This window comes from Struthio camelus, chromosome 12, assembly GCF_040807025.1.
Source record: "Struthio camelus isolate bStrCam1 chromosome 12, bStrCam1.hap1, whole genome shotgun sequence".
NCBI classification, from domain to species: domain Eukaryota; kingdom Metazoa; phylum Chordata; class Aves; order Struthioniformes; family Struthionidae; genus Struthio; species Struthio camelus.
The window spans coordinates 12,387,489-12,401,491 of record NC_090953.1 but is presented as its reverse complement, the minus strand read 5'-3'; the positions used below and the strand labels follow the sequence as shown (position 1 = coordinate 12,401,491).

Sequence of the window (14,003 nt, the reverse complement as noted above, 5' to 3'; positions counted from 1 at the left end):
GTCCTTCTCCTCCCCCAAACCCTCGGTGCCCCCAGAAGAGTTGTCTAATTCGGTGGCAGTCGCTGCCCGGTTTGATGACCGTTGTTAGGGAATCTGAGCGCACCTGGCAGCGCCAAGCTGTAGTCACAGCCTTGCAGGGCCGGCAGGGATCTGTGCTGGTGGGTTACATGTCTGCTTGCAGTGTCAGAAGTTGTGCCCAGCGGTGCTGGAGAAGAGACGCACAGTTTTGGGCCTGAGGGTGCCGGAAGGTTGGCACATTTCGTTACAAACAAGCCTGATGCGGCTCTCCGAGGCAGAACGCGCACTGCGTTGTATACGGACCATATGGATTTCCCCCTTTGACTTTGCAGTCATCGCTGACACAGGCAGCCAAGCCTAGTCAAGATTCACGCCGGGAGAGATTTACGAGATTCCCTACAAGATCAGGTGAGAAACTATCATAGTTTCACACAGCTTGCCCTGAGGAACATGTTCCTACCCTCCTCCTGTGCCAGCCCTGGCACTTTTCCTGGCTGGGTAGCAAATAGGCAAAATAGGCAAACAGCAACTGAACCAGCTGGAAATTTAGCGTATGATTTGATTTTTTTTTTGAGTTAAATAAAAATGTTTATTAGTATTCTAGATGCACAAAAGGAATTTACAGTCTATCTCTCTGCCTTGCTTTTGTCCAAGGCTAGGAGAGCCATTGGTTACTTTGACAACCTTGAAGCAAACTCCAGGAATTTCACCCTTCTTACTGGACGCAGCAACCAGAACTTACTTTTTTTCTCAGTGAAGTTCAAGCAGCCATTGCTGGAAATAAAAGTCATATTATTTTTTTCTTGCTGTTTTGCCATGTGTCACTGAGAGGACAGTTTCCTCCTCCCTCAGTCAGTTCCCTGCTCTCTTTTTATGTCAGATAGGGTATTTCTTTGGCCACAAGGTGAGTTGATTCAGTTCAGTGAATTAACTGCCAGCAAACCTTTTTCTTTACTACAGACTTTGATTGGCCTGACAAATGAATTCAATTTGCTATTGCATGAACTGTAGCTATCTCTAATGCAAGGGAGTTGAGCAGTCCATTTAGTTTAGCTGTAGTTGGACCTCCCAGGCAGTTCCTCTGCAGCTGAAATTGGACCTGATGGATTTCAAGCGCTCTAAAGCCAGTAGCATCTTTCCTGCTCACATACTCCTCACCATGTGCCAGCATTAGAAATGATGGGACTGAGTGATGAGCTGGTTCAGAGAGCTAACTCACCTGAAAAGTAACTGTTTTATGTTTAGGCTAAGTTTTGACTGTTATTAAGCATTAGCATTTGGATAAAACAGTGTCTTTTACAGTTCTCAGAGCTACTGTTTCAAGTTGGGGCATCAGGCATTACCAGGTTTGGTTTCCTGAAGAGTTACTTTAGCTTAGCACTTTTTTTTGGAAGAGTTACAGCCATAAAAGATACAATATGTTTTTAAAAGCTTCCTTACCTGATGGTGACTGCATGGGAAACAAGGGAGAAATTAATATGCCCTATAGGTTATGTCCACAGCCAGACCTTCCAAAACATTACCAAACTATCATAACTAATTCTAGGCACTTGCTCAGAAGAGTATGTGGTCTTGCGATGTGTTTTGTGAAGAAGAGTTTTCCTGTGTAACCTTCTCGTTTAGTTATGCCTCTTGCTTTCTCAGATGGGCAGTAGCATTAGTTCTCTAAGTTCACTAGGGAATCTTAATCAGCGGTCTGCAGAGCTAAAAGCCTCAGGTTAATTTATTATGAGTATGCCCAGAGTGGCCTTTTGAAGGACTTCTGTCTGCCTTTTTGTTCAGGATGGATTTTTTAAAAACTTGTAAATTGTCACAAAATAAATATTTGTTTTGCTGGCCAGCTTTTTCACAATACATTTTTATCCTGAGCTATACCTTGAGATGCACCTTTTTCACCCTTTTCCAGTTAGTCTATTCATAGTTTCTAACTCTACATATTGACTTCAGTTATGAACTCGGTAGCTTGTTGAGCCAGCGTAAACTTCAGAGGCAGTATTTCCTGTTATTAGCCTAGCAAAGGCAACTGGAATTCAACAGTTCAAGCAGTAATTATGTCAGCATTGTATGTCAACGTTATTAGGCATCTGTATAGCCTCCAAATTTGAAACAAACTACACTTCTGTCCCTGTTATTTTCTCTAATATATACTGAGTCCTAATGACCTATGTCTATATGTATGTTCCTTCTGATACTTTTCATTTAGCACTAAGATTTGTTTTTGTTCTCTAAAACCACACAAAGCAAAGTCCTCTTAGGAATTAGTCTGTGGTGCACACGGGGACAATTTATTTTTCTTAAGTAATCCCAAGGGATGAAGGTGTATTAGTCTACTGCTACATACAATTTTGTTGTTCAAGTATTTCTCATTAGCATGGCAACTTTAATAGGTAATTAACTGCTAATTCATATTTTGTTTTGAAGTTAATAAAATATCACGATCATGCTGTATGTGGTACATGGCTTTGAAGTGTCTTGTGCTTTTCTGATTTTTAAATTCTTTTTCTGACAGAATTACTAATCCATGTGGGTTACTTTGTATCTGACTAATATTATAGACTGCTTTAGTGTGTATTGATATTTTTCCTCAACCAGGTGTCAGTTTGGCTATAATTTGCATTGTGTAAGCTTCAGGATTTTTGCTGAATCAAATATCATTTATTTTTAGCTTGGGGCAAAGGAGTGCTTTCTTATTAACTTAGTTCCTTGCTAGGTTTTATAGTTCAATAAACTTCATTTAATACCTACACTTGCTTTTTTTTTCCCAATTAGCTGTTCTAAATGCAGATTTATTGGAGAGTATTGATGGCATTTTCTGTGACTGGCTGACTCTTGTTTGGTGTGACAAGAAGCACGTGTGCTTGTGCCTGTGCTGGAAACCGGACAGGGCCCTGCCCACCTTGCAGAAGTCAGCAGTACCATCCTGTGCTGGACATTGCCCATGGGCCAGGCTCTGCAGAGGGCCTCTTGCCAATGTTGGGTAAACACCCCTGCCTAAGCACCCCTTCGGGAGCCCGCACAGTCATAGGCCTGTGTGGCAACCAGAGGCTACTCAAACCTGTTCACTACCATTTTCAACAGGTGCTCAGTTAATGAGTTTATGACTTGCCATGTGTGCTGCCTTTCCATAGTCTCCTCCTCTCCAGCTTTCACTGCTCCTCCCATTCTTGTAATGCTTTGTGGGAGTACCTGAAATACAAGCACTTTTATCCTATCTCCGTGATAGGTGACATTCATGGAACTCTTTCTTTTCTCTGCATCAGTCAGGGCTGATGTATCGTATTTTAAAATGCCTGCAGAGGTCACAAATGAATGTATTTCTTGTTACATAGAATGAATGTTTTCCCATGTTACGGGACCATAACTTAAACTTTTATCATTTTCAGCATACCATCTGTTTACACTAGTCAACGTAGGTGTTCAGAGGTATTGGATAAAAATGGCAAGACAGCAAAATATTGCACACTGGTAAGCTGTTGTTTTTTAATAATTAAAATAAAATGTTTAGTGATTTACAGCATTAGAGCACACAGACTCTATCCTTTCCCCTTGAAGTTACTGTTAAAATATTCATTTCCTTCACTGAGGGTATGATCAGAACTCCTAAGGAGTTAAGCATTTTCTTTTGGACTTGAATGGTTGTTCTCTAGATGTATAAATTGTTGTGAATATGAAGATGTAAGGTGGTATTTCCCTCAGAAACCTGGAGCATCTTTGCTACGTATTATTCTGATGTAAGATAGGATGTGAATTTAAAGGACTACAGCTATTTTAGAATAACTCTTTATTTGGAAAATTACCTTCTGGATAAATATGTCTCCATAGGAAGTTATACTGGAATAGCTTTTAGTGAAAGTATTTTCAGAATAAATGACAATTAGCCACAGACATTGGCTGATCACTTGTGTTAAAGTAATAAAAATCTACTGTAGTAGAGAAATAGATTGATACCTATCAAAATTTTTAAATTAAATTTCATAGAAATTTAATTTAGACAGTGAATGATCATTCATACCAAGTTTCCTTGCTAGATTAATAAAAATTATACCTCTGTAGGTGGTGTATACAGTTTAGTATAGTTAAAGAAATATGAGAAATTAATTTTGTAATTTTATTTATAAATAATGCCTGAGTATTTCAAACTGGAGGCTCCAAAATTAACATTCCAAAATCAATTGATATTTTTATCGGAGTATTGCTAACTTTTTCCATTTCTTAGTATCCCAAGTTGAATCTGAACTGAATCTTCAGTTCCAGCCTGTGTGAATGATACTACATGCACAGGCATCCTGGGAGGTTTAGCTGCTTAATATTTGCAGAGCTATGATTGTGTGGTGATGATTATTTGCATGCTCCTGCTGCTGTGACAAGCAGGCATAGGCTCCCATTAGCTTCAGCTATTAACTCCTAATAGCGCAACACTTGCTTGTACTATGCTTTGGACATTGGAAACACTTTTATTGATAGAAAATGTAGTTTATGACATTTATTTATTACTCTCTTCTTTTCTCAGACTCTGTGCTCTACTCTCCTGTTTGCTTTTTTCCCTTTTTACTTCTATTTTTGGTTCTTTGTGTAGAGCTTGTTCCTACAGTGCTCATTGGCACTATCTACAGAGCAGGAAAAATTAAAGAAAAGCTAAACCAATTCCATCTACCCTATACGGTGCTATAAAACTCATGAGACTTGGGAAAGAGATTTCTCAGGTTAGGGCACTCATGGCTCTGTGGAATTAGGCAGGGGTATTTTGCTCTGATCCACAAGATGTCACCATAGGGTAACAAGTAACTGGAGGTTTATATTAAATTGGGATTCAAGCTGTCTGTACTGCTAGTACTGCTTAGGGGGAAGGCATGTAGCCTTCCCTAGACAGGGAGCGTGGTAAAGCTATGCACTGCTTATGCTGCCTAACCGTGGGGTACTCCAGGCTGCAGCTTTTTCTGTGCAGACAGCCACTTCTTTTTTCTCTGCTGTTTTCTTTTCTGTTCTTTAATGGTTTGATGGGAGACCTCACTGAAACAGTACCAGGTGGCACACTCCTTTCTAGCTTGCTAAAGTGACAGTAATCATACCACAGAACAACACTTAGCTACTTGGTAACCAGTGGTAGAGAGACAAGGTTCAGAGCGGATGGGTTGTGCCTTGAGCGCAGGTTGCAGGGTTGAGTCCCTGCAACAGGACAGCTGGGTAGTGCTCTTTCTCACCTGGTTCACCTGACTCTTCGCACTGAAAGCCACAACTGGATACTTTTTAGGACTGCTGGGCTGAAGTCTTCAATCTTCAACTTCCAGTTTCAAATGCCTTCCTGTCCCATTTTCAAATCCACAGTTACTGCAGTTGTTATTGAAGGCTGCAAGGTTTATTTGCAGTATCATCACAGTATTGCTGTAAGGTTGCAATTAGATGAGACAGGCTGAACTGCTCGAATACACTGGTGATGCCAAAAGGGGTGACTCCATTTCCCTCTTCTCCATATGTAAGCCTCCTAGTTCCACTGCCTCCCTTGCTCTAACTCTAGTGCTCTTCTGGCACTTCAGTGACCAGTTCAGCTCACTAAGCCAGCAGAAAGTTCTGTATTTTGTTGGGTGAGTTCTCTGCTGACTCAGTGAGTAAAACTGGCTCATCAAGGGGTCATATTAGTCATTATTAGGAACAATGCAAAGGAGAGAGTGAGGCAACATATAAGCAACAGCTTGATCTCCTTTCCTACATGTTCTCTCTCAGTTTCTCCTTCTGTCCCCTTCCAGCTTCTACATGAGTTGCAGTGTGTCTATTAACCAGGCAGAATCATTTTTGTAAATGCAAGAAGAGAGAAAGCCGCAAGAGAGAACCCATTCGTTGGCAAAGTTCAAGGCATTCCATTTTTGTCCTCCCTCTCTGGCAAAGGTTCAGCAGATGAGGGTCAGTGAAGTAAGTTCTTTGGCACCCCTTAAACCACTAACTTCAGTAGTTTATCAGTAGTATTCTAGCTCTTTCCCCACTCCTGAGGGGTGATGCTTGCAAATTTGTAATACATCAGAAGTTCTAGTTGGTCAGCTAGGTGGATTGACTTGCTGGTCCACTCTGCAATTGACTTGACCCATGTGCTCACTAAAGTCATTTGCCATCAGAAGCCTCCAAAAAAGTCTCCCTCAGAGTGAGCAAACTTCTCCTATGACCCTGGAATTTCCAATAGATTTTTGTTTAATGTATTGCCCAACCCTTTCCACCCGCCCCCAAAATCAAGAAATCTAGATGTTGCAGGGTGCCTTTACATTGCTTCAATCTGCTACAAGCTCTTTTATGTTCCTTTTACGTTAGTGACCTTACTTTTAAAAGATGAGCAGGTGCAGCCTGGCTGTGAGTAAACATGGCTTGACTCAAGTTAAACAAAACAATATGGATGAACAGTCCAGATTTATAGGCTGCAAATACAGATTTCAAATAGTGTAGACATACACAAGATCTGCTGCACTCCACAGGAAATGGGAGTCGTGCTAGTAGGAGAGTATGAAAAATCTAAATGCCAGTACTGTTGCTATGCATGCAATTAATGGTTATGGATCTTAGGTACTCCATCCTGCAAATCATGGTTTGTTAGTTTAGCCCGGTGGTTAGAAGTGTATATGTTATCTTGAGAGGGCAGCTGGTCTTCAAAAGCTGCCCGTAGCTTTAGCTGGAGTTCTAACTCTTATGCTGCAATACTAGAAAGCTTGTGGAATAAATGCAGCACTCCTGGCAGACTGTGAGTACCTATCTTCCTAGCAGCCTGCATGGAAAACTGGAGCAGAAGGTGAAAGAAGGAAAGGGAACCTTTCCTATATTCTGCCTAAATTTGTTGGCTCTAAAACATTTCCATTTTAAGGAATTGACATTTGGTGATTAAAAACCTATTTTGCTGAAAAATTGCCCACCAAATCACCTTACAATATCAGGTTTGCTTCTACTATATTAAAATTTAAGATCTTAAACTCTTTTATATTATTTGGAGTAGCTTGCTTTGACTTAGCTCTTTACTCAGTTAGAACTATCTAAAGATCTTCTAGGTGAAGCTGTCTGAGTCATAGTGAAACTCATCTTTCTGTTGTAGAGGTGTTAGAAGCAACTGATATGAAATTCTAGGAGCCGAATTGTACTAGTTTGCAATGACACGTGAGAGATTCCTGGTGTTAGATGTAAACGGGATTCTTGGCTCTGTGCCCATCCTCAGCTTTCTTAGATGGATGTGGTTGGGGTTGCAGCAGAACAGATGTGCTCATCTAGATCAGGGAAGGGAGCTGTCAGAGCTCAAGAATTATCCTGTCTCCTAATACAGAACCTCCACAGGGAGCCTTGTCCAGTTTTCTGGAGTTGAGAAAATGTTTCCATTCCATAATTAGATTTTGAATTCTGTTAGTTCATTGTAGATAGAAAGCCAACATCATTCTAGAGCTATGCCAGTGAAAGTTAGTTCAGATACAGTTCATTGAGTACAGGGCAAAATGTGTCTTTACCATTTTTTCATTTCTGATGGAAAAGTAGACAACATCCACATGTCCAATTTTTGAACTAGACTGAGCATAAAACTCGCAAAGAATTTATTAAGTCTTTGGGGGAGACATTCAAGATCAAACTCTACATGTATAATTTGTCACCATCCCACCATCAAAGAAAGCTTATACTTTAGCTCAGCAAACTTCTAAGAGTCATAACAGTGTGAACAATAGATAAAGATGCTGCCAGCAAGAGCATCAGGTAAATGAAAGTGCTTATTGAAGAGCTATATTTTTTAGAAAGAGCAAAAGAGGCTTTATTCTTGCAGCCTAATTTACTGAGGTATAGCAAACTGAACGGAAAAGCTTTGTCATCTTGTTTAGTCCAAGGGTACTCCAGCCTCTTTTACAGGAGTAACCTGCGTGCACGCACTAGAAAACAGTAATTGAATAATTGTCTGTCAAAGGGAATCTTCAAACTAATATATAACCCTGTCCCAATTCGTATGGAAGAACCTATGCTGTCAGTTAGCCTGTGGAGCAAAGGGGAGAGCAGGGCAGAACTGATTAAAGAAGAAAAAGCTCAAGAAACTTCACAGAGTGACTGGGATTCTGTGGCTTATTCTTCTTTTCAGGGAGTCTCTTCAAAGCATTCTGGGGTTTAACGTGGAAAGGAAAAAAAGGGGAAAAGCTGTTCTTTGTAGCCTTCTCCCTAGGGTAAATAGAGGTAAAATGTACCTGGTGTTTTGGGCTGTCCTCTCCGTGAAGCTTGGGATGGATTAACAGGTTATTGGACAGCAAATGCTTCCTGTGTTTTCCAAGGACATACAGGTTGAACAAGTACTTATTACTGCCACAAAAATCGTGCAAAAACTCTTTGCATTAGGAGGCCGGTATGGTACTTCCAGTTGCCACACCCACAGTGATTAAAGGAACCCGGAATTTGGTTTGAAACGGTCGTTCAGATGCCTAATATGACAAAGCTACAATTTTGTTTTTACTCCAGTATGAGTGAGAAGAAAACCAGGTGCAATGCAGTTATTCCAAAGTCACTGGTAGTTTGCACTAATAATTCTTACAAATACTCTTCAAGAAAAATGTGGAGCAGTTTCCAATTTGAGATGGTAATGTACAGCAAGGCATATCACAAAACCACTTATTTGATATTCAAGAGATTTCAAACGTCTTAGAGCCATGAAGTTCACTTGGCAGCCCTGAGAGAAAGAATTGTTGTCACAGATCTGACCCTATAAAATGTCAGCAGATCATGTTACTGTATACGTGAAAATACTGGTCTGAATGAAATCTATCCCACCAAGTGATGTGCCTTTTGCTGCATGAACCTCCTGAGTTTCTTAGTAGTCAGCACTCCACTGCCTCTGGAAATGACAGAGTGTAAGATGTCATGGATTATGATCACTAAATCCTTTGCCTTCACAGAACTTTCTTCAGCTCTGTCACCTCTTTATAATAGAAACTTGACATCTAAAATTAAAACATATGTGCAATATTTATACATATGTTAGTGCTCATGCTTATATGCACATACAGTTGGTCAGAATATGGATTTCAGGCTCTGTTAGGTAAAGAAATTAATTATTAAACCAGTCATTTTTATGATGCAATGTGGTTTGTCAGTAGCCAGCAGGACAGTAGAAAGTCCTATTTTCCCAACAAGGACTATTTTATTTGCTCAAAGTTTCAAGCCTCTTGTGGCCTACTTTTAAGCCAAAAGTTGTGTCTAATGATTATCTCATCAGAGCTCTGTTATTGTGCTTGGTATTTTAATTGCTTGAAGTAAAATAAAATAGTACACTCAGAACTGAATCATACCAGTCTGCTAACAATCTTACAGAATTTTGATTTATCAGTACCTAAGTTACATATAGAAAACATTTCAAACAGGAGAAAAATTTTCAGCTTTTGATTTCCTAAAGACAAGGAAGTTTTTAGACTTATTTCCCAAGAACATGAGGTTATAGGACCATGGTTGTACATACTCATATACCTATGTCTCTTCTCGCCTTCCCTCTCATCCCCCGGCAACTTAAACTTGTTGGCTACTTTCAAACAAATTTGAAAAAGGGTCATAGGTCTCAGTTGTATTAAGTTCCTACAAGTTTCATGATAATAGATAGCTGGATAGGTATAAAAGACTCTGTAAGTGCTTTGACTAACAGAAAGCTTGCAGTGCTATTAAACACCACAGTATCCACACAACATAGATGCTTTACAAATTCTCTGATTGTGGTAAATACATGCTTATGATTAACCATACATTTTATGATTATGATATATCTTTTATCATATGATTTGCATAAATACAGAGGAAATCTGGTGTCCTTAGTTCTTATGTTCACAGAAATAAGTGTTGCATTCTGTAGTTAAAACTCCATGGTAGCAAGCTTGAGCAATCCATTGGATGCAATCTGATGGAGAACTTGGCACTTCAGCACCTGTCACACTGTGAAGGTGTTCTGACAAGGAAGAAGTGCAGATTTTCTAAGTAGTTTCCACAGTGAGTACCCAGGCCTGGTGTACGGGAGGAGTACAAGATTGGTCCTTCAACAACTATAAAAAGCAGAAAATAGGCAGAAGCCATGTGGAGTTTGTCAGCAAGTTAAAAGATTGAATCTAGGTGAAACTGGGATTAAGGAGAAAGGATTTCCTGCCATTTTACAAATGCAGTTTGTTTGATCTGGTATGAAATTAAATGTAATTATATATTTCTTCTGAGTGTGAAGAATGATAGAGCAAGATTTTATATTATTTAATTGAACAAAATGAAATCTCTTTTAAGGGGCTCTGAAAAAAGTAAATTGATTTTTCAACTCTTATTACAGGTCACAAGTTAAAGTGAAATATGTTAAATTAAAAAAAGTTTTAATTACAAGTGACAAATGGCAAAAATATATATATATTTTTAATATTTTGGGATGCATTGGTTCTTCCTCAACTTGAACAGCCTGGACTTCTGAACAGTTGAAGATATTCAGGAAATTGGAAATTTGCTTTCTAAGAAGCATACTTGATTCTTCTATGTTGTTCCTGATAGCAAACAGATAAGATTTACTAGGCCAAATTCTCTTCTTGTGGGTGTAGTCTGTTGGAATTTAGCAAGCAGTATCCTTGACAAAGCACTAGAAAAAATTAAATCTCTTACAATTGTATTGTTGAACAGAGGTACCTTAAGTAAGAAACTGTTGAACGTATGTAAATGTTAATTTACAAAATTATCTTGTGTAAATTGATTCTATTTTCAGAGTTGCTTGTTGATTTCACTAAAAGTGTTGTCTTCAGCCTTTTGGATGGAAAAGACACTTAGTGCAATTTAAATTTCTAAAATAAATGTATGTGAAAGCATATTTAGTACAAAACATTTATATGTTTATATATGTATTTATATGACATTTTATACCAAATAATTTTAATCAGTACTATAGCATAAATACTGGTAAGACTGGATAAGCTGTTCCTTAACTTCAAACATCTTGTCCCTCAAGTACCTCAGGCATGTTGCTATACTTCATTACAACTGTAAACAACTGCATGTACTGTGAAAGGTGGGACCTCAGTTCCTGGACAGATGGAAATTCACAGCTGAACAGCAATACAATCCTTTTGAGACTTCTATTTTTCTAATAGATATATGTTAGAGAAAAAGATAGATGAGCTAGAGACCAGATACCATCCAAAAGATAGATGAACTTAGGCTTTGGGCTTCACTAACACTAGCTCTGTGGCCAAGAATAACTTTTCTATACTGCATGTCTCCTGTTGCTTTTTCTAATTATATGGCTTTAAGCTAGAACTTTGCTACTGTATATCTTATGCTTTAATGCTATTGAGCCAGAATATTGTGCTCCGTTAACTGTAACCACATTGCTTTAAAAGGATTACTTAATTACAGAAAGAGATGGCTGTATACAAGCCTGCAGAGTCCTATATGTCATTCCAAAATGATGGAGGGAATCAGTCAGAGATTCTAGAATTGTTACCTTTCATTTAGGTAACAAATGGATTGCCTAAATTTAAGTCACATTAGAATAATTGTTATTGTTGCTGTGCTTAATGATTTATGTCACTGTTAAAACTTAAAGTGGTAGAAGATCAAGCCCTTCTTGTAGAAGAGGAGGAAGAAGATATAAAGGGCTACCCAGTATACAAAAAGCAGGAAAACTCTCATGTTGATGCAAAAGAGTGAACTGTAAGAAATGACATTTCCATGCACTGTGAATGCAGACTGGATAACGTCCGTATCTGCCAAATCAGGTATTAAGGAATATAAGGAGGGGAAAGCAGAGATATGTAACAGTGAGCGATTGCTTTAAGGAGACAAATGAGATTTTTTTTCCAAGTGACCCAGAAGGTGGTCAAGTGAAGAAAAAAGTATGAGGATATGAATAAGTTGTATTTTAGAAGATTGTGCATTTATGGCGTTGCACATACCAAGGCCCCTGGGAGAGCAATTTGGAGGTCAAATGACTGGTCCTCAGTGAAGGCTGAAAGGTAAATGCTGTTTAGCATGAGTAAAGGTTTTAAGGCCAGACCATAAACATGCCAGTTAGGAGAAGGAAAGGATTTCTGCCTTGATTGTACTTAAATGAAAATTAGCCTGCAGCCAGGAGGAGCTACATGTAAGACAGGACAAAACAGACATATGAAATAGAGGAAAGAGTGTTTTCATTTAAAAAATGGGAGCAGAAAAAATGCAGCCCAGCAGATAAATAAATAAATGGTAGAGCATGCAGCACAAAACCTGCTGTAATGATGGCAAGGACAATTTTAGGGACCCTATAACACATCAAACATCTGTAGTAAGGTGGAAAAGAAATATTGTGCAAAGTCATAAAAACTGAGTTGATAAAGAATGATCCAAAGGTCCAAAACTAGCTGATAAGTCAAGAAGGATAGGAAAAGAAGCAAGACCTTTGGATTGAGCCACAAGCCAATCATTAATTCTTTTAGATAGGTCAATGCGAGTAGAATGACCTCAGCAAAATCAGTTGAATCAAATAACAAGCATAGGTAGCAAGAACTTAGTTTCTTTCTTTTTTAATTAACTCGAGGACATAAATTAGTAACTAGAATTAAGTAGCATCAATAAAATTACTTTTTGAACCTTGGGAGAAGAATAAGCTTTCTGATGCAAGGAAAGCCAGTATCTGAGGCAATTACGTTACAGATAACAAAGATGAGTGATTCATGAATCATTTCTGCAGTCATATGAAACAAGACGAAGCATGCTTGCTATCATACCATCTAAAATAATTAACTTTGTTCCAAGAAGTATTTAATCTTATTCAGCTGATATGATGCCAAATGTCATTTTTCCTGTGTCCAGCCTGAGAGCTGAGACCTGCAAGTTGTGAAGTATTTAAGCATTTTTGTAAATATGTGAAGAGAGAAATTGCGCTGTCCTGTTTCTCCTAGAAAAAAGATTATTGTTTACATGTGCCCCAAAGGCAAACTATCAGATGATTAATTACCTGTTGCAGTAAAGCTTGCTTACTCCTGTACCTAAGGCAGGGTAAAACTGTAAGCTGATTTGCTGTATTCTAAGTTCGTGGTTTATGTTTTAATATATATTAGTATTAATTAAGTTTACATTTTTCCTGCTATAGATATGTCTGCTGAGTTCACTAGGACTGCTAATGATCTCACGTATAAGTAATATTAAGTATCGTGGCTATCCGCAGTTGTGCCCCACTGTATTAGCTCTAGGTAATGAAGCATGAACTGAAGGATCAGGATTGAACATGGCTGAAGAAATGTTAGACAGGGTATCGGCAATACAGGCAGAACCAAGAATTATTAAGAGTGAAAGAAAGATGAAGATTCATGCTACTTTAAACACAATAACTCAGGCAGAACTGATTTTGGCTATGTCTTTTTTTTCACTTTTGTAAGGCAAAATTAAGTGATTTAAAAGTGAACTTATATGCAAAGTTGAGAAAATGCAGAATAATGTCCTATCAGGTTCAGGAAGAAATCCTTAATAAGAGTAGAGCTGGTAGCAAATGAATTTCTCATTGGACATTGCAGTTCCATTAAAATAGATGTATTTTTGAAAATACTCAGTTGATTTCACCATAGTGAAATTTTGTGGGGAAAATTAAGAAGTGAGGGTCTACTAGGAGTTAACAATTTCAAGTTTTCATTTTAAGATGACTTTCCATCATATAACAGTATGCATTTTAAGAAGTCAAAATGTGCAATGAAGTGCTTGGAATTTTATTGAAACATCACCTTGATAATTAAAGAAAAAATAGTTTTGAGGAGGATCACAAAATCTTTATGTTGTATTCTAAAAATCTGAATTGAATTGTTTACATTTTGGGTAAAATTGAATTTCTGTTGTCTGCTACAGGTTTAATTCAGAACAGGCGTATTTGCTGAGTGAAAATAACTGAAGCACACTTTGTAGAGAGGAATTTGAAAACTGACTGGAAATAGCGTTAAGGAGACCTCTGTGGGAATGAAATCAAGGTACGTCGAAAGAAGCTGTCAGGCAGCTTTGGCGATCCCCTCGCCCGG

At 38.4% G+C, this 14,003-nt stretch overlaps 1 long non-coding RNA gene across 1 annotated transcript; it reads left to right on the top strand.

The window, feature by feature from the left end:
- The first annotated feature begins 181 nt into the window (after window positions 1-181).
- Window positions 182-13,955, top strand: LOC138068910 (uncharacterized). The gene is made up of 3 exons (XR_011143768.1): window positions 182-426; window positions 3,402-3,483; window positions 13,837-13,955. It is a non-coding gene; the product is annotated as an uncharacterized lncRNA (long non-coding RNA).
- The last annotated feature ends 48 nt before the right edge of the window (window positions 13,956-14,003 follow it).